The 20,916-nt window shown below is 39.0% G+C and overlaps 17 non-coding genes across 17 annotated transcripts; all 17 read right to left on the reverse strand.

Annotated features, from left to right (window-relative positions):
• Positions 1–227: 227 nt before the first annotated feature.
• On the reverse strand, positions 228–301 carry trnan-guu (transfer RNA asparagine (anticodon GUU)). The gene has a single exon. It is a non-coding gene; the product is annotated as a tRNA-Asn (tRNA).
• Positions 302–1,164: 863 nt separating this feature from the next.
• Positions 1,165–1,236, reverse strand: trnad-guc (transfer RNA aspartic acid (anticodon GUC)). The gene has a single exon. It is a non-coding gene; the product is annotated as a tRNA-Asp (tRNA).
• Positions 1,237–2,761: 1,525 nt separating this feature from the next.
• trnan-guu (transfer RNA asparagine (anticodon GUU)) lies at positions 2,762–2,835 on the reverse strand. The gene has a single exon. It is a non-coding gene; the product is annotated as a tRNA-Asn (tRNA).
• Positions 2,836–3,698: 863 nt separating this feature from the next.
• trnad-guc (transfer RNA aspartic acid (anticodon GUC)) lies at positions 3,699–3,770 on the reverse strand. Its single transcript has one exon. It is a non-coding gene; the product is annotated as a tRNA-Asp (tRNA).
• Positions 3,771–5,295: 1,525 nt separating this feature from the next.
• On the reverse strand, positions 5,296–5,369 carry trnan-guu (transfer RNA asparagine (anticodon GUU)). The gene has a single exon. It is a non-coding gene; the product is annotated as a tRNA-Asn (tRNA).
• An 863-nt stretch (positions 5,370–6,232) lies between these two features.
• Positions 6,233–6,304, reverse strand: trnad-guc (transfer RNA aspartic acid (anticodon GUC)). The gene has a single exon. It is a non-coding gene; the product is annotated as a tRNA-Asp (tRNA).
• Positions 6,305–7,833: 1,529 nt separating this feature from the next.
• On the reverse strand, positions 7,834–7,907 carry trnan-guu (transfer RNA asparagine (anticodon GUU)). Its single transcript has one exon. It is a non-coding gene; the product is annotated as a tRNA-Asn (tRNA).
• An 863-nt stretch (positions 7,908–8,770) lies between these two features.
• On the reverse strand, positions 8,771–8,842 carry trnad-guc (transfer RNA aspartic acid (anticodon GUC)). Its single transcript has one exon. It is a non-coding gene; the product is annotated as a tRNA-Asp (tRNA).
• Positions 8,843–10,375: 1,533 nt separating this feature from the next.
• Positions 10,376–10,449, reverse strand: trnan-guu (transfer RNA asparagine (anticodon GUU)). Its single transcript has one exon. It is a non-coding gene; the product is annotated as a tRNA-Asn (tRNA).
• An 863-nt stretch (positions 10,450–11,312) lies between these two features.
• On the reverse strand, positions 11,313–11,384 carry trnad-guc (transfer RNA aspartic acid (anticodon GUC)). Its single transcript has one exon. It is a non-coding gene; the product is annotated as a tRNA-Asp (tRNA).
• A 1,489-nt stretch (positions 11,385–12,873) lies between these two features.
• Positions 12,874–12,947, reverse strand: trnan-guu (transfer RNA asparagine (anticodon GUU)). The gene has a single exon. It is a non-coding gene; the product is annotated as a tRNA-Asn (tRNA).
• Positions 12,948–13,810: 863 nt separating this feature from the next.
• trnad-guc (transfer RNA aspartic acid (anticodon GUC)) lies at positions 13,811–13,882 on the reverse strand. Its single transcript has one exon. It is a non-coding gene; the product is annotated as a tRNA-Asp (tRNA).
• Positions 13,883–15,406: 1,524 nt separating this feature from the next.
• On the reverse strand, positions 15,407–15,480 carry trnan-guu (transfer RNA asparagine (anticodon GUU)). The gene has a single exon. It is a non-coding gene; the product is annotated as a tRNA-Asn (tRNA).
• An 863-nt stretch (positions 15,481–16,343) lies between these two features.
• On the reverse strand, positions 16,344–16,415 carry trnad-guc (transfer RNA aspartic acid (anticodon GUC)). Its single transcript has one exon. It is a non-coding gene; the product is annotated as a tRNA-Asp (tRNA).
• A 1,539-nt stretch (positions 16,416–17,954) lies between these two features.
• On the reverse strand, positions 17,955–18,028 carry trnan-guu (transfer RNA asparagine (anticodon GUU)). Its single transcript has one exon. It is a non-coding gene; the product is annotated as a tRNA-Asn (tRNA).
• Positions 18,029–18,891: 863 nt separating this feature from the next.
• On the reverse strand, positions 18,892–18,963 carry trnad-guc (transfer RNA aspartic acid (anticodon GUC)). The gene has a single exon. It is a non-coding gene; the product is annotated as a tRNA-Asp (tRNA).
• A 1,505-nt stretch (positions 18,964–20,468) lies between these two features.
• trnan-guu (transfer RNA asparagine (anticodon GUU)) lies at positions 20,469–20,542 on the reverse strand. The gene has a single exon. It is a non-coding gene; the product is annotated as a tRNA-Asn (tRNA).
• Positions 20,543–20,916: the final 374 nt, after the last annotated feature.

The following is a 20,916-nucleotide window of genomic DNA, read 5'->3' on the forward strand; positions in this document are numbered from 1 at the left end:
TAATTCGATATGGAGTTTAGATATATGGTGAAGCTATTCAGCAACTGATGATCACAGGCCATTTTACAAGGATGTAAAATATCATACTCCTCGTCTTTTACATTCAACAACTCACCAATCACGTCTAAAAACAGAATACAGGACGAGTCAGTCACACATGGAATCAAATTTACTTACACTACAGGAATGTCTTCTTACATCACGGCGCTCAACAACTAGAAAACACTCGTCCCTGGGTGGGCTTGAACCACCAACCTTTAGATTAACAGTCTAACGCGCTAACCAATTGCGCCACAGAGACTAAGCTGCTAGGCAGTGGACACACGTGGAACAAGGACCCCGTTCATTTGATGGAAATCACTCCGCCGTTACATGGTTGCAAAAATTCTACTATCTTATCCAGACAGGCAAATATTCAGCTTTCAGTCATAATTGTATGGCAAAACAGAGGGGTAACATCCAGATCTGAACAGACGTATATACTACATGGTTTATCTTAAAGATATCGTTTATCTTTAAATGCTATCAAAACCAATGAAGGCCTACACCGGCCAAACCCGGACGACGCTGGGCCAATTGTGCGCCGCCCTATGGGACTCACAAATCACAGCCAGTTGTGATAGAGTCTGGATTCAAACCAGGGTGTCTGTAGTGACGCCTCTATTTCATTTTGGGCTGGGTAAATACAAGTGAATATATTCATGAAAGTCACCTTGTCTGGGAGAAATTTACACGGTTATAAAAATGTCACGCCGGGGCAAGCTTACGCAAATCACCCACCTAATTTGAAGTGTTACCAAAATCCCCTTTGGGAAAAATGTATGGTCGAAAAACGATTGTAACCATTTTCATGTTTGACTGCTAGGTTTTATGGGTATTATGACTCATACTGTGGTAATCTATTATAGATTGTTAATTGAAGGTCCCTTAGCCAGATGGATAACAATGATATGGTCCTTTGAGTGACATTTATATTTTCAAAACAGAACGGTCAAGATCTACAGTAATAAAACAACAGACCTTTGCCACCACCATCCCTTTTACAAGTGGGTTAAATGACACTGTAGAGTAGCTATAGTGGAGTAAAGACAAGTACTGAACGTGATTTTACAATGAGGCTTCTCTCACAGGCAGAAAGAAGTAAGAGGGGGAAAAAATTATTTCCTCCCCGTCGGGGAATTGAACCCCGGTCTCCCGCGTGACAGGCGGGGATACTGACCACTATACTAACGAGGACTGAGTGTGTCCTGGAATTCTACCTATGCAGATCAGTTCCGTTAGGGCAACAGCATCCTCTTCGTTGTCAACATAAGTACACATTTAGACACGCCTACACACACAACAGACGATCACGGTTGTTTGAATATTCAAATATCCGAACGGACCTCAGTATTCCATTACTTGTGTGCGTGTTCATTTTTCTTGACCTTTTTTTGTGGGGTGGGCCTATTTTAACAATGAAAACGTTTTTTCTAAATTAAATGATCATTGAGACATTATTACATACAGGGATATACCGTGACAATTGAAAATCTTTATTTAATAAAACAACAGTTGAACTGTTGATTTTTGTTTTGATGACGGTGCATTGCGCTAGCGCATTTAGTCCTCCAGTCAACTCTGACAACCTATTTTCTACACTTCAAATAGCAATTACTGTCGAGTACATAGCCAAGGCTCCACAACACCTGACCCAGAGCAATGCAAAACACTCTCCAGAAAAGTCATTTCAAACAGAATCCATCAATCATGGTGAAAATCAGACTTCTCTTTCACCGTTGCTGCTAGCCAAAAACTACTGGAGAATTGCAGCCTTTCCGTTGTGGTATTCTGACTTGTCAAGTGTTATTTTTATCTGCGTTTTTTGAATGTCCACTATCCTGATAGCAGAAATAATGTCATATTATCCCGATTAGTGAAATCATTTCAAATGCCCATCCCTAATAAACACGATAGCAACATTTGTCTACAAACAAGTCCTGCGCACACTTTAAACAACGAGACAAAATACATTCATTTGTACCGTCGTTTCTCTTTGCTCATTTGAGCTGTTCTTGCCATAATATTGACTTGGTCTTTTACCAAATAGGGCTATCTTCTGTATTCCAACCCTACCTTGTCACAACACAACTGATTGGCTGAAACGCATTACGAAGGAAAGAAATTACACAAATTAACTTCTAACAAGGCACACCTGTTAATTGAAAGGCATTCCAGGTGAATGCCTCATGAAGCTGGTTGAGAGAATGCCAAGAGTGTGCAAAGCTGTCATCAAGGCAAAGGGTGGCTACTTTGAAGAATCTCAAATATAAAAAAATGTTGATTTGTTTAACACTTTTTTGGTTACTACATGATTCCATATGTGTTATTTCATAGTTTTTATGTCTTCACTATTATTCTACAATGTAGAAAATAGTCAAAATAAAGAAAAACCCTTGAATGAGGAGGTGTGTCCAAACTATTGACTGGTACTGTATGTGTGTATGTATATATATATATATATATATATATATATATATATATATATATATATATAATTCGATATGGAGTTTAGATATATGGTGAAGCTATTCAGCAACTGATGATCACAGGCCATTTTACAAGGATGTAAAATATCATACTCCTCGTCTTTTACATTCAACAACTCACCAATCACGTCTAAAAACAGAATACAGGACGAGTCAGTCACACATGGAATCAAATTTACTTACACTACAGGAATGTCTTCTTACATCACGGCGCTCAACAACTAGAAAACACTCGTCCCTGGGTGGGCTTGAACCACCAACCTTTAGATTAACAGTCTAACGCGCTAACCAATTGCGCCACAGAGACTAAGCTGCTAGGCAGTGGACACACGTGGAACAAGGACCCCGTTCATTTGATGGAAATCACTCCGCCGTTACATGGTTGCAAAAATTCTACTATCTTATCCAGACAGGCAAATATTCAGCTTTCAGTCATAATTGTATGGCAAAACAGAGGGGTAACATCCAGATCTGAACAGACGTATATACTACATGGTTTATCTTAAAGATATCGTTTATCTTTAAATGCTATCAAAACCAATGAAGGCCTACACCGGCCAAACCCGGACGACGCTGGGCCAATTGTGCGCCGCCCTATGGGACTCACAAATCACAGCCAGTTGTGATAGAGTCTGGATTCAAACCAGGGTGTCTGTAGTGACGCCTCTATTTCATTTTGGGCTGGGTAAATACAAGTGAATATATTCATGAAAGTCACCTTGTCTGGGAGAAATTTACACGGTTATAAAAATGTCACGCCGGGGCAAGCTTACGCAAATCACCCACCTAATTTGAAGTGTTACCAAAATCCCCTTTGGGAAAAATGTATGGTCGAAAAACGATTGTAACCATTTTCATGTTTGACTGCTAGGTTTTATGGGTATTATGACTCATACTGTGGTAATCTATTATAGATTGTTAATTGAAGGTCCCTTAGCCAGATGGATAACAATGATATGGTCCTTTGAGTGACATTTATATTTTCAAAACAGAACGGTCAAGATCTACAGTAATAAAACAACAGACCTTTGCCACCACCATCCCTTTTACAAGTGGGTTAAATGACACTGTAGAGTAGCTATAGTGGAGTAAAGACAAGTACTGAACGTGATTTTACAATGAGGCTTCTCTCACAGGCAGAAAGAAGTAAGAGGGGGAAAAAATTATTTCCTCCCCGTCGGGGAATTGAACCCCGGTCTCCCGCGTGACAGGCGGGGATACTGACCACTATACTAACGAGGACTGAGTGTGTCCTGGAATTCTACCTATGCAGATCAGTTCCGTTAGGGCAACAGCATCCTCTTCGTTGTCAACATAAGTACACATTTAGACACGCCTACACACACAACAGACGATCACGGTTGTTTGAATATTCAAATATCCGAACGGACCTCAGTATTCCATTACTTGTGTGCGTGTTCATTTTTCTTGACCTTTTTTTGTGGGGTGGGCCTATTTTAACAATGAAAACGTTTTTTCTAAATTAAATGATCATTGAGACATTATTACATACAGGGATATACCGTGACAATTGAAAATCTTTATTTAATAAAACAACAGTTGAACTGTTGATTTTTGTTTTGATGACGGTGCATTGCGCTAGCGCATTTAGTCCTCCAGTCAACTCTGACAACCTATTTTCTACACTTCAAATAGCAATTACTGTCGAGTACATAGCCAAGGCTCCACAACACCTGACCCAGAGCAATGCAAAACACTCTCCAGAAAAGTCATTTCAAACAGAATCCATCAATCATGGTGAAAATCAGACTTCTCTTTCACCGTTGCTGCTAGCCAAAAACTACTGGAGAATTGCAGCCTTTCCGTTGTGGTATTCTGACTTGTCAAGTGTTATTTTTATCTGCGTTTTTTGAATGTCCACTATCCTGATAGCAGAAATAATGTCATATTATCCCGATTAGTGAAATCATTTCAAATGCCCATCCCTAATAAACACGATAGCAACATTTGTCTACAAACAAGTCCTGCGCACACTTTAAACAACGAGACAAAATACATTCATTTGTACCGTCGTTTCTCTTTGCTCATTTGAGCTGTTCTTGCCATAATATTGACTTGGTCTTTTACCAAATAGGGCTATCTTCTGTATTCCAACCCTACCTTGTCACAACACAACTGATTGGCTGAAACGCATTACGAAGGAAAGAAATTACACAAATTAACTTCTAACAAGGCACACCTGTTAATTGAAAGGCATTCCAGGTGAATGCCTCATGAAGCTGGTTGAGAGAATGCCAAGAGTGTGCAAAGCTGTCATCAAGGCAAAGGGTGGCTACTTTGAAGAATCTCAAATATAAAAAAATGTTGATTTGTTTAACACTTTTTTGGTTACTACATGATTCCATATGTGTTATTTCATAGTTTTTATGTCTTCACTATTATTCTACAATGTAGAAAATAGTCAAAATAAAGAAAAACCCTTGAATGAGGAGGTGTGTCCAAACTATTGACTGGTACTGTATGTGTGTATGTATATATATATATATATATATATATATATATATATATATATATATATATAATTCGATATGGAGTTTAGATATATGGTGAAGCTATTCAGCAACTGATGATCACAGGCCATTTTACAAGGATGTAAAATATCATACTCCTCGTCTTTTACATTCAACAACTCACCAATCACGTCTAAAAACAGAATACAGGACGAGTCAGTCACACATGGAATCAAATTTACTTACACTACAGGAATGTCTTCTTACATCACGGCGCTCAACAACTAGAAAACACTCGTCCCTGGGTGGGCTTGAACCACCAACCTTTAGATTAACAGTCTAACGCGCTAACCAATTGCGCCACAGAGACTAAGCTGCTAGGCAGTGGACACACGTGGAACAAGGACCACGTTCATTTGATGGAAATCACTCCGCCGTTACATGGTTGCAAAAATTCTACTATCTTATCCAGACAGGCAAATATTCAGCTTTCAGTCATAATTGTATGGCAAAACAGAGGGGTAACATCCAGATCTGAACAGACGTATATACTACATGGTTTATCTTAAAGATATCTTTTATCTTTAAATGCTATCAAAACCAATGAAGGCCTACACCGGCCAAACCCGGACGACGCTGGGCCAATTGTGCGCCGCCCTATGGGACTCACAAATCACAGCCAGTTGTGATAGAGTCTGGATTCAAACCAGGGTGTCTGTAGTGACGCCTCTATTTCATTTTGGGCTGGGTAAATACAAGTGAATATATTCATGAAAGTCACCTTGTCTGGGAGAAATTTACACGGTTATAAAAATGTCACGCCGGGGCAAGTTTACGCAAATCACCCACCTAATTTGAAGTGTTACCAAAATCCCCTTTGGGAAAAATGTATGGTCGAAAAACGATTGTAACCATTTTCATGTTTGACTGCTAGGTTTTATGGGTATTATGACTCATACTGTGGTAATCTATTATAGATTGTTAATTGAAGGTCCCTTAGCCAGATGGATAACAATGATATGGTCCTTTGAGTGACATTTATATTTTCAAAACAGAACGGTCAAGATCTACAGTAATAAAACAACAGACCTTTGCCACCACCATCCCTTTTACAAGTGGGTTAAATGACACTGTAGAGTAGCTATAGTGGAGTAAAGACAAGTACTGAACGTGATTTTACAATGAGGCTTCTCTCACAGGCAGAAAGAAGTAAGAGGGGGAAAAAATTATTTCCTCCCCGTCGGGGAATTGAACCCCGGTCTCCCGCGTGACAGGCGGGGATACTGACCACTATACTAACGAGGACTGAGTGTGTCCTGGAATTCTACCTATGCAGATCAGTTCCGTTAGGGCAACAGCATCCTCTTCGTTGTCAACATAAGTACACATTTAGACACGCCTACACACACAACAGACGATCACGGTTGTTTGAATATTCAAATATCCGAACGGACCTCAGTATTCCATTACTTGTGTGCGTGTTCATTTTTCTTGACCTTTTTTTGTGGGGTGGGCCTATTTTAACAATGAAAACGTTTTTTCTAAATTAAATGATCATTGAGACATTATTACATACAGGGATATACCGTGACAATTGAAAATCTTTATTTAATAAAACAACAGTTGAACTGTTGATTTTTGTTTTGATGACGGTGCATTGCGCTAGCGCATTTAGTCCTCCAGTCAACTCTGACAACCTATTTTCTACACTTCAAATAGCAATTACTGTCGAGTACATAGCCAAGGCTCCACAACACCTGACCCAGAGCAATGCAAAACACTCTCCAGAAAAGTCATTTCAAACAGAATCCATCAATCATGGTGAAAATCAGACTTCTCTTTCACCGTTGCTGCTAGCCAAAAACTACTGGAGAATTGCAGCCTTTCCGTTGTGGTATTCTGACTTGTCAAGTGTTATTTTTATCTGCGTTTTTTGAATGTCCACTATCCTGATAGCAGAAATAATGTCATATTATCCCGATTAGTGAAATCATTTCAAATGCCCATCCCTAATAAACACGATAGCAACATTTGTCTACAAACAAGTCCTGCGCACACTTTAAACAACGAGACAAAATACATTCATTTGTACCGTCGTTTCTCTTTGCTCATTTGAGCTGTTCTTGCCATAATATTGACTTGGTCTTTTACCAAATAGGGCTATCTTCTGTATTCCAACCCTACCTTGTCACAACACAACTGATTGGCTGAAACGCATTACGAAGGAAAGAAATTACACAAATTAACTTCTAACAAGGCACACCTGTTAATTGAAAGGCATTCCAGGTGAATGCCTCATGAAGCTGGTTGAGAGAATGCCAAGAGTGTGCAAAGCTGTCATCAAGGCAAAGGGTGGCTACTTTGAAGAATCTCAAATATAAAAAAATGTTGATTTGTTTAACACTTTTTTGGTTACTACATGATTCCATATGTGTTATTTCATAGTTTTTATGTCTTCACTATTATTCTACAATGTAGAAAATAGTCAAAATAAAGAAAAACCCTTGAATGAGGAGGTGTGTCCAAACTATTGACTGGTACTGTATGTGTGTATGTATATATATATATATATATATATATATATATATATATATATATATATATATATAATTCGATATGGAGTTTAGATATATGGTGAAGCTATTCAGCAACTGATGATCACAGGCCATTTTACAAGGATGTAAAATATCATACTCCTCGTCTTTTACATTCAACAACTCACCAATCACGTCTAAAAACAGAATACAGGACGAGTCAGTCACACATGGAATCAAATTTACTTACACTACAGGAATGTCTTCTTACATCACGGCGCTCAACAACTAGAAAACACTCGTCCCTGGGTGGGCTTGAACCACCAACCTTTAGATTAACAGTCTAACGCGCTAACCAATTGCGCCACAGAGACTAAGCTGCTAGGCAGTGGACACACGTGGAACAAGGACCACGTTCATTTGATGGAAATCACTCCGCCGTTACATGGTTGCAAAAATTCTACTATCTTATCCAGACAGGCAAATATTCAGCTTTCAGTCATAATTGTATGGCAAAACAGAGGGGTAACATCCAGATCTGAACAGACGTATATACTACATGGTTTATCTTAAAGATATCTTTTATCTTTAAATGCTATCAAAACCAATGAAGGCCTACACCGGCCAAACCCGGACGACGCTGGGCCAATTGTGCGCCGCCCTATGGGACTCACAAATCACAGCCAGTTGTGATAGAGTCTGGATTCAAACCAGGGTGTCTGTAGTGACGCCTCTATTTCATTTTGGGCTGGGTAAATACAAGTGAATATATTCATGAAAGTCACCTTGTCTGGGAGAAATTTACACGGTTATAAAAATGTCACGCCGGGGCAAGCTTACGCAAATCACCCACCTAATTTGAAGTGTTACCAAAATCCCCTTTGGGAAAAATGTATGGTCGAAAAACGATTGTAACCATTTTCATGTTTGACTGCTAGGTTTTATGGGTATTATGACTCATACTGTGGTAATCTATTATAGATTGTTAATTGAAGGTCCCTTAGCCAGATGGATAACAATGATATGGTCCTTTGAGTGACATTTATATTTTCAAAACAGAACGGTCAAGATCTACAGTAATAAAACAACAGACCTTTGCCACCACCATCCCTTTTACAAGTGGGTTAAATGACACTGTAGAGTAGCTATAGTGGAGTAAAGACAAGTACTGAACGTGATTTTACAATGAGGCTTCTCTCACAGGCAGAAAGAAGTAAGAGGGGGAAAAAATTATTTCCTCCCCGTCGGGGAATTGAACCCCGGTCTCCCGCGTGACAGGCGGGGATACTGACCACTATACTAACGAGGACTGAGTGTGTCCTGGAATTCTACCTATGCAGATCAGTTCCGTTAGGGCAACAGCATCCTCTTCGTTGTCAACATAAGTACACATTTAGACACGCCTACACACACAACAGACGATCACGGTTGTTTGAATATTCAAATATCCGAACGGACCTCAGTATTCCATTACTTGTGTGCGTGTTCATTTTTCTTGACCTTTTTTTGTGGGGTGGGCCTATTTTAACAATGAAAACGTTTTTTCTAAATTAAATGATCATTGAGACATTATTACATACAGGGATATACCGTGACAATTGAAAATCTTTATTTAATAAAACAACAGTTGAACTGTTGATTTTTGTTTTGATGACGGTGCATTGCGCTAGCGCATTTAGTCCTCCAGTCAACTCTGACAACCTATTTTCTACACTTCAAATAGCAATTACTGTCGAGTACATAGCCAAGGCTCCACAACACCTGACCCAGAGCAATGCAAAACACTCTCCAGAAAAGTCATTTCAAACAGAATCCATCAATCATGGTGAAAATCAGACTTCTCTTTCACCGTTGCTGCTAGCCAAAAACTACTGGAGAATTGCAGCCTTTCCGTTGTGGTATTCTGACTTGTCAAGTGTTATTTTTATCTGCGTTTTTTGAATGTCCACTATCCTGATAGCAGAAATAATGTCATATTATCCCGATTAGTGAAATCATTTCAAATGCCCATCCCTAATAAACACGATAGCAACATTTGTCTACAAACAAGTCCTGCGCACACTTTAAACAACGAGACAAAATACATTCATTTGTACCGTCGTTTCTCTTTGCTCATTTGAGCTGTTCTTGCCATAATATTGACTTGGTCTTTTACCAAATAGGGCTATCTTCTGTATTCCAACCCTACCTTGTCACAACACAACTGATTGGCTGAAACGCATTACGAAGGAAAGAAATTACACAAATTAACTTCTAACAAGGCACACCTGTTAATTGAAAGGCATTCCAGGTGAATGCCTCATGAAGCTGGTTGAGAGAATGCCAAGAGTGTGCAAAGCTGTCATCAAGGCAAAGGGTGGCTACTTTGAAGAATCTCAAATATAAAAAAATGTTGATTTGTTTAACACTTTTTTGGTTACTACATGATTCCATATGTGTTATTTCATAGTTTTTATGTCTTCACTATTATTCTACAATGTAGAAAATAGTCAAAATAAAGAAAAACCCTTGAATGAGGAGGTGTGTCCAAACTATTGACTGGTACTGTATGTGTGTATGTATATATATATATATATATATATATATATATATATATATATATATATATATATATATAATTCGATATGGAGTTTAGATATATGGTGAAGCTATTCAGCAACTGATGATCACAGGCCATTTTACAAGGATGTAAAATATCATACTCCTCGTCTTTTACATTCAACAACTCACCAATCATGTCTAAAAACAGAATACAGGACGAGTCAGTCACACATGGAATCAAATTTACTTACACTACAGGAATGTCTTCTTACATCACGGCGCTCAACAACTAGAAAACACTCGTCCCTGGGTGGGCTTGAACCACCAACCTTTAGATTAACAGTCTAACGCGCTAACCAATTGCGCCACAGAGACTAAGCTGCTAGGCAGTGGACACACGTGGAACAAGGACCACGTTCATTTGATGGAAATCACTCCGCCGTTACATGGTTGCAAAAATTCTACTATCTTATCCAGACAGGCAAATATTCAGCTTTCAGTCATAATTGTATGGCAAAACAGAGGGGTAACATCCAGATCTGAACAGACGTATATACTACATGGTTTATCTTAAAGATATATTTTATCTTTAAATGCTATCAAAACCAATGAAGACCTACACCGGCCAAACCCGGACGACGCTGGGCCAATTGTGCGCCGCCCTATGGGACTCACAAATCACAGCCAGTTGTGATAGAGTCTGGATTCAAACCAGGGTGTCTGTAGTGACGCCTCTATTTCATTTTGGCCTGGGTAAATACAAGTGAATATATTCATGAAAGTCACCTTGTCTGGGAGAAATTTACACGGTTATAAAAATGTCACGCCGGGGCAAGCTTACGCAAATCACCCACCTAATTTGAAGTGTTACCAAAATCCCCTTTGGGAAAAATGTATGGTCGAAAAACGATTGTAACCATTTTCATGTTTGACTGCTAGGTTTTATGGGTATTATGACTCATACTGTGGTAATCTATTATAGATTGTTAATTGAAGGTCCCTTAGCCAGATGGATAACAATGATATGGTCCTTTGAGTGACATTTATATTTTCAAAACAGAACGGTCAAGATCTACAGTAATAAAACAACAGACCTTTGCCACCACCATCCCTTTTACAAGTGGGTTAAATGACACTGTAGAGTAGCTATAGTGGAGTAAAGACAAGTACTGAACGTGATTTTACAATGAGGCTTCTCTCACAGGCAGAAAGAAGTAAGAGGGGGAAAAAATTATTTCCTCCCCGTCGGGGAATTGAACCCCGGTCTCCCGCGTGACAGGCGGGGATACTGACCACTATACTAACGAGGACTGAGTGTGTCCTGGAATTCTACCTATGCAGATCAGTTCCGTTAGGGCAACAGCATCCTCTTCGTTGTCAACATAAGTACACATTTAGACACGCCTACACACACAACAGACGATCACGGTTGTTTGAATATTCAAATATCCGAACGGACCTCAGTATTCCATTACTTGTGTGCGTGTTCATTTTTCTTGACCTTTTTTTGTGGGGTGGGCCTATTTTAACAATGAAAACGTTTTTTCTAAATTAAATGATCATTGAGACATTATTACATACAGGGATATACCGTGACAATTGAAAATCATTATTTAATAAAACAACAGTTGAACTGTTGATTTTTGTTTTGATGACGGTGCATTGCGCTAGCGCATTTAGTCCTCCAGTCAACTCTGACAACCTATTTTCTACACTTCAAATAGCAATTACTGTCGAGTACATAGCCAAGGCTCCACAACACCTGACCCAGAGCAATGCAAAACACTCTCCAGAAAAGTCATTTCAAACAGAATCCATCAATCATGGTGAAAATCAGACTTCTCTTTCACCGTTGCTGCTAGCCAAAAACTACTGGAGAATTGCAGCCTTTCCGTTGTGGTATTCTGACTTGTCAAGTGTTATTTTTATCTGCGTTTTTTGAATGTCCACTATCCTGATAGCAGAAATAATGTCATATTATCCCGATTAGTGAAATCATTTCAAATGCCCATCCCTAATAAACACGATAGCAACATTTGTCTACAAACAAGTCCTGCGCACACTTTAAACAACGAGACAAAATACATTCATTTGTACCGTCGTTTCTCTTTGCTCATTTGAGCTGTTCTTGCCATAATATTGACTTGGTCTTTTACCAAATAGGGCTATCTTCTGTATTCCAACCCTACCTTGTCACAACACAACTGATTGGCTGAAACGCATTACGAAGGAAAGAAATTACACAAATTAACTTCTAACAAGGCACACCTGTTAATTGAAAGGCATTCCAGGTGAATGCCTCATGAAGCTGGTTGAGAGAATGCCAAGAGTGTGCAAAGCTGTCATCAAGGCAAAGGGTGGCTACTTTGAAGAATCTCAAATATAAAAAAATGTTGATTTGTTTAACACTTTTTTGGTTACTACATGATTCCATATGTGTTATTTCATAGTTTTTATGTCTTCACTATTATTCTACAATGTAGAAAATAGTCAAAATAAAGAAAAACCCTTGAATGAGGAGGTGTGTCCAAACTATTGACTGGTACTGTATGTGTGTATGTATATATATATATAATTCGATATGGAGTTTAGATATATGGTGAAGCTATTCAGCAACTGATGATCACAGGCCATTTTACAAGGATGTAAAATATCATACTCCTCGTCTTTTACATTCAACAACTCACCAATCATGTCTAAAAACAGAATACAGGACGAGTCAGTCACACATGGAATCAAATTTACTTACACTACAGGAATGTCTTCTTACATCACGGCGCTCAACAACTAGAAAACACTCGTCCCTGGGTGGGCTTGAACCACCAACCTTTAGATTAACAGTCTAACGCGCTAACCAATTGCGCCACAGAGACTAAGCTGCTAGGCAGTGGACACACGTGGAACAAGGACCACCTCCATTTGATGGAAATCACTCCGCCGTTACATGGTTGCAAAAATTCTACTATCTTATCCAGACAGGCAAATATTCAGCTTTCAGTCATAATTGTATGGCAAAACAGAGGGGTAACATCCAGATCTGAACAGACGTATATACTACATGGTTTATCTTAAAGATATATTTTATCTTTAAATGCTATCAAAACCAATGAAGACCTACACCGGCCAAACCCGGACGACGCTGGGCCAATTGTGCGCCGCCCTATGGGACTCACAAATCACAGCCAGTTGTGATAGAGTCTGGATTCAAACCAGGGTGTCTGTAGTGACGCCTCTATTTCATTTTGGGCTGGGTAAATACAAGTGAATATATTCATGAAAGTCACCTTGTCTGGGAGAAATTTACACGGTTATAAAAATGTCACGCCGGGGCAAGCTTACGCAAATCACCCACCTAATTTGAAGTGTTACCAAAATCCCCTTTGGGAAAAATGTATGGTCGAAAAACGATTGTAACCATTTTCATGTTTGACTGCTAGGTTTTATGGGTATTATGACTCATACTGTGGTAATCTATTATAGATTGTTAATTGAAGGTCCCTTAGCCAGATGGATAACAATGATATGGTCCTTTGAGTGACATTTATATTTTCAAAACAGAACGGTCAAGATCTACAGTAATAAAACAACAGACCTTTGCCACCACCATCCCTTTTACAAGTGGGTTAAATGACACTGTAGAGTAGCTATAGTGGAGTAAAGACAAGTACTGAACGTGATTTTACAATGAGGCTTCTCTCACAGGCAGAAAGAAGTAAGAGGGGGAAAAAATTATTTCCTCCCCGTCGGGGAATTGAACCCCGGTCTCCCGCGTGACAGGCGGGGATACTGACCACTATACTAACGAGGACTGAGTGTGTCCTGGAATTCTACCTATGCAGATCAGTTCCGTTAGGGCAACAGCATCCTCTTCGTTGTCAACATAAGTACACATTTAGACACGCCTACACACACAACAGACGATCACGGTTGTTTGAATATTCAAATATCCGAACGGACCTCAGTATTCCATTACTTGTGTGCGTGTTCATTTTTCTTGACCTTTTTTTGTGGGGTGGGCCTATTTTAACAATGAAAACGTTTTTTCTAAATTAAATGATCATTGAGACATTATTACATACAGGGATATACCGTGACAATTGAAAATCTTTATTTAATAAAACAACAGTTGAACTGTTAAATTTTTGTTTTGATGACGGTGCATTGCGCTAGCGCATTTAGTCCTCCAGTCAACTCTGACAACCTATTTTCTACACTTCAAATATCAATTACTGTCGAGTACATAGCCAAGGCTCCACAACACCTGACCCAGAGCAATGCAAAACACTCTCCAGAAAAGTCATTTCAAACAGAATCCATCAATCATGGTGAAAATCAGACTTCTCTTTCACCGTTGCTGCTAGCCAAAAACTACTGGAGAATTGCAGCCTTTCCGTTGTGGTATTCTGACTTGTCAAGTGTTATTTTTATCTGCGTTTTTTGAATGTCCACTATCCTGATAGCAGAAATAATGTCATATTATCCCGATTAGTGAAATCATTTCAAATGCCCATCCCTAATAAACACGATAGCAACATTTGTCTACAAACAAGTCCTGCGCACACTTTAAACAACGAGACAAAATACATTCATTTGTACCGTCGTTTCTCTTTGCTCATTTGAGCTGTTCTTGCCATAATATTGACTTGGTCTTTTACCAAATAGGGCTATCTTCTGTATTCCAACCCTACCTTGTCACAACACAACTGATTGGCTGAAACGCATTACGAAGGAAAGAAATTACACAAATTAACTTCTAACAAGGCACACCTGTTAATTGAAAGGCATTCCAGGTGAATGCCTCATGAAGCTGGTTGAGAGAATGCCAAGAGTGTGCAAAGCTGTCATCAAGGCAAAGGGTGGCTACTTTGAAGAATCTCAAATATAAAATAAAATGTTGATTTGTTTAACACTTTTTTGGTTACTACATGATTCCATATGTGTTATTTCATAGTTTTTATGTCTTCACTATTATTCTACAATGTAGAAAATAGTCAAAATAAAGAAAAACCCTTGAATGAGGAGGTGTGTCCAAACTATTGACTGGTACTGTATGTGTGTATGTATATATATATATATATATATATATATATATATATATATATATATAATTCGATATGGAGTTTAGATATATGGTGAAGCTATTCAGCAACTGATGATCACAGGCCATTTTACAAGGATGTAAAATATCATACTCCTCGTCTTTTACATTCAACAACTCACCAATCACGTCTAAAAACAGAATACAGGGCGAGTCAGTCACACATGGAATCAAATTTACTTACACTACAGGAATGTCTTCTTACATCACGGCGCTCAACAACTAGAAAACACTCGTCCCTGGGTGGGCTTGAACCACCAACCTTTAGATTAACAGTCTAACGCGCTAACCAATTGCGCCACAGAGACTAAGCTGCTAGGCAGTGGACACACGTGGAACAAGGACCACGTTCATTTGATGGAAATCACTCCGCCGTTACATGGTTGCAAAAATTCTACTATCTTATCCAGACAGGCAAATATTCAGCTTTCAGTCATAATTGTATGGCAAAACAGAGGGGTAACATCCAGATCTGAACAGACGTATATACTACATGGTTTATCTTAAAGATATCTTTTATCTTTAAATGCTATCAAAACCAATGAAGGCCTACACCGGCCAAACCCGGACGACGCTGGGCCAATTGTGCGCCGCCCTATGGGACTCACAAATCACAGCCAGTTGTGATAGAGTCTGGATTCAAACCAGGGTGTCTGTAGTGACGCCTCTATTTCATTTTGGGCTGGGTAAATACAAGTGAATATATTCATGAAAGTCACCTTGTCTGGGAGAAATTTACACGGTTATAAAAATGTCACGCCGGGGCAAGCTTACGCAAATCACCCACCTAATTTGAAGTGTTACCAAAATCCCCTTTGGGAAAAATGTATGGTCGAAAAACGATTGTAACCATTTTCATGTTTGACTGCTAGGTTTTATGGGTATTATGACTCATACTGTGGTAATCTATTATAGATTGTTAATTGAAGGTCCCTTAGCCAGATGGATAACAATGATATGGTCCTTTGAGTGACATTTATATTTTCAAAACAGAACGGTCAAGATCTACAGTAATAAAACAACAGACCTTTGCCACCACCATCCCTTTTACAAGTGGGTTAAACGACACTGTAGAGTAGCTATAGTGGAGTAAAGACAAGTACTGAACGTGATTTTACAATGAGGCTTCTCTCACAGGCAGAAAGAAGTAAGAGGGGGAAAAAATTATTTCCTCCCCGTCGGGGAATTGAACCCCGGTCTCCCGCGTGACAGGCGGGGATACTGACCACTATACTAACGAGGACTGAGTGTGTCCTGGAATTCTACCTATGCAGATCAGTTCCGTTAGGGCAACAGCATCCTCTTCGTTGTCAACATAAGTACACATTTAGACACGCCTACACACACAACAGACGGTCACGGTTGTTTGAATATTCAAATATCCGAACGGACCTCAGTATTCCATTACTTGTGTGAGTGTTCATTTTTCTTGACCTTTTTTTGTGGGGTGGGCCTATTTTAACAATGAAAACGTTTTTTCTAAATTAAATGATCATTGAGACATTATTACATACAGGGATATACCGTGACAATTGAAAATCTTTATTTAATAAAACAACAGTTGAACTGTTGATTTTTGTTTTGATGACGGTGCATTGCGCTAGCGCATTTAGTCCTCCAGTCAACTCTGACAACCTATTTTCTACACTTCAAATAGCAATTACTGTCGAGTACATAGCCAAGGCTCCACAACACCTGACCCAGAGCAATGCAAAACACTCTCCAGAAAAGTCATTTCAAACAGAATCCATCAATCATGGTGAAAATCAGACTTCTCTTTCACCGTTGCTGCTAGCCAAAAACTACTGGAGAATTGCAGCCTTTCCGTTGTGGTATTCTGACTTGTCAAGTGTTATTTTTATCTGCGTTTTTTGAATGTCCACTATCCTGATAGCAGAAATAATGTCATATTATCCCGATTAGTGAAATCATTTCAAATGCCCATCCCTAATAAACACGATAGCAACATTTGTCTACAAACAAGTCCTGCGCACACTTTAAACAACGAGACAAAATACATTCATTTGTACCGTCGTTTCTCTTTGCTCATTTGAGCTGTTCTTGCCATAATATTGACTTGGTCTTTTACCAAATAGGGCTATCTTCTGTATTCCAACCCTACCTTGTCACAACACAACTGATTGGCTGAAACGCATTACGAAGGAAAGAAATTACACAAATTAACTTCTAACAAGGCACACCTGTTAATTGAAAGGCATTCCAGGTGAATGCCTCATGAAGCTGGTTGAGAGAATGCCAAGAGTGTGCAAAGCTGTCATCAAGGCAAAGGGTGGCTACTTTGAAGAATCTCAAATATAAAATAAAATGTTGATTTGTTTAACACTTTTTTGGTTACTACATGATTCCATATGTGTTATTTCATAGTTTTTATGTCTTCACTATTATTCTACAATGTAGAAAATAGTCAAAATAAAGAAAAACCCTTGAATGAGGAGGTGTGTCCAAACTATTGACTGGTACTGTATGTGTGTATGTATATATATATATATATATATATATATATATATATATATATATATATATATATATATATATAATTCGATATGGAGTTTAGATATATGGTGAAGCTATTCAGCAACTGATGATCACAGGCCATTTTACAAGGATGTAAAATATCATACTCCTCGTCTTTTACATTCAACAACTCACCAATCACGTCTAAAAACAGAATACAGGACGAGTCAGTCACACATGGAATCAAATTTACTTACACTACAGGAATGTCTTCTTACATCACGGCGCTCAACAACTAGAAAACACTCGTCCCTGGGTGGGCTTGAACCACCAACCTTTAGATTAACAGTCTAACGCGCTAACCAATTGCGCCACAGAGACTAAGCTGCTAGGCAGTGGACACACGTGGAACAAGGACCACGTTCATTTGATGGAAATCACTCCGCCGTTACATGGTTGCAAAAATTCTACTATCTTATCCAGACAGGCAAATATTCAGCTTTCAGTCATAATTGTATGGCAAAACAGAGGGGTAACATCCAGATCTGAACAGACGTATATACTACATGGTTTATCTTAAAGATATCTTTTATCTTTAAATGCTATCAAAACCAATGAAGGCCTACACCGGCCAAACCCGGACGACGCTGGGCCAATTGTGCGCCGCCCTATGGGACTCACAAATCACAGCCAGTTGTGATAGAGTCTGGATTCAAACCAGGGTGTCTGTAGTGACGCCTCTATTTCATTTTGGGCTGGGTAAATACAAGTGAATATATTCATGAAAGTCACCTTGTCTGGGAGAAATTTACACGGTTATAAAAATGTCACGCCGGGGCAAGCTTACGCAAATCACCCACCTAATTTGAAGTGTTACCAAAATCCCCTTTGGGAAAAATGTATGGTCGAAAAACGATTGTAACCATTTTCATGTTTGACTGCTAGGTTTTATGGGTATTATGACTCATACTGTGGTAATCTATTATAGATTGTTAATTGAAGGTCCCTTAGCCAGATGGATAACAATGATATGGTCCTTTGAGTGACATTTATATTTTCAAAACAGAACGGTCAAGATCTACAGTAATAAAACAACAGACCTTTGCCACCACCATCCCTTTTACAAGTGGGTTAAACGACACTGTAGAGTAGCTATAGTGGAGTAAAGACAAGTACTGAACGTGATTTTACAATGAGGCTTCTCTCACAGGCAGAAAGAAGTAAGAGGGGGAAAAAATTATTTCCTCCCCGTCGGGGAATTGAACCCCGGTCTCCCGCGTGACAGGCGGGGATACTGACCACTATACTAACGAGGACTGAGTGTGTCCTGGAATTCTACCTATACAGATCAGTTCCGTTAGGGCAACAGCATCCTCTTCGTTGTCAACATAAGTACACATTTAGACACGCCTACACACACAACAGACGGTCACGGTTGTTTGAATATTCAAATATCCGAACGGACCTCAGTATTCCATTACTTGTGTGAGTGTTCATTTTTCTTGACCTTTTTTTGTGGGGTGGGCCTATTTTAACAATGAAAACGTTTTTTCTAAATTAAATGATCATTGAGACATTATTACATACAGGGATATACCGTGACAATTTAAAATCTTTATTTAATAAAACAACAGTTGAACTGTTGATTTTTGTTTTGATGACGGTGCATTGCGCTAGCGCATTTAGTCCTCCAGTCAACTCTGACAACCTATTTTCTACACTTCAAATAGCAATTACTGTCGAGTACATAGCCAAGGCTCCACAACACCTGACCCAGAGCAATGCAAAACACTCTCCAGAAAAGTCATTTCAAACAGAATCCATCAATCATGGTGAAAATCAGACTTCTCTTTCACCGTTGCTGCTAGCCAAAAACTACTGGAGAATTGCAGCCTTTCCGTTGTGGTATTCTGACTTGTCAAGTGTTATTTTTATCTGCGTTTTTTGAATGTCCACTATCCTGATAGCAGAAATAATGTCATATTATCCCGATTAGTGAAATCATTTCAAATGCCCATCCCTAATAAACACGATAGCAACATTTGTCTACAAACAAGTCCTGCGCACACTTTAAACAACGAGACAAAATACATTCATTTGTACCGTCGTTTCTCTTTGCTCATTTGAGCTGTTCTTGCCATAATATTGACTTGGTCTTTTACCAAATAGGGCTATCTTCTGTATTCCAACCCTACCTTGTCACAACACAACTGATTGGCTGAAACGCATTACGAAGGAAAGAAATTACACAAATTAACTTCTAACAAGGCACACCTGTTAATTGAAAGGCATTCCAGGTGAATGCCTCATGAAGCTGGTTGAGAGAATGCCAAGAGTGTGCAAAGCTGTCATCAAGGCAAAGGGTGGCTACTTTGAAGAATCTCAAATATAAAATAAAATGTTGATTTGTTTAACACTTTTTTGGTTACTACATGATTCCATATGTGTTATTTCATAGTTTTTATGTCTTCACTATTATTCTACAATGTAGAAAATAGTCAAAATAAAGAAAAACCCTTGAATGAGGAGGTGTGTCCAAACTATTGACTGGTACTGTATGTGTGTATGTATATATATATATATATATATATATATAATTCGATATGGAGTTTAGATATATGGTGAAGCTATTCAGCAACTGATGATCACGGGCCATTTTACAAGGATGTAAAATATCATACTCCTCGTCTTTTACATTCAACAACTCACCAATCACGTCTAAAAACAGAATACAGGACGAGTCAGTCACACATGGAATCAAATTTACTTACACTACAGGAATGTCTTCTTACATCACGGCGCTCAACAACTAGAAAACAATTGTCCCTGGGTGGGCTTGAACCACCAAACTTTAGATTAACAGTCTAACGCGCTAACCAATTGCGCCACAGAGACTAAACTGCTAGGCAGTGGACACACGTGGAACAAGGACCACGTTCATTTCATGGAAATCACTCCGCCGTTACATGGTTGCAAAAATTCTACTATCTTATCCAGACAGGCAAATATTCAGCTTTCAGTCATAATTGTATGGCAAAACAGAGGGGTAACATCCAGATCTGAACAGACGTATATACTACATGGTTTATCTTAAAGATATCTTTTATCTTTAAATGCTATCAAAACCAATGAAGGCCTACACCGGCCAAACCCGGACGACGCTGGGCCAATTGTGCGCCGCCCTATTGGACTCACAAATCACAGCCAGTCTGGATTCAAACCAGGGTGTCTGTAGTGACGCCGCTATTTCATTTTGGGCTGGGTAAATA

The sequence above is a fragment of the Salvelinus alpinus genome, chromosome 31 (assembly GCF_045679555.1).
Source record: "Salvelinus alpinus chromosome 31, SLU_Salpinus.1, whole genome shotgun sequence".
NCBI lineage: Eukaryota > Metazoa > Chordata > Actinopteri > Salmoniformes > Salmonidae > Salvelinus > Salvelinus alpinus.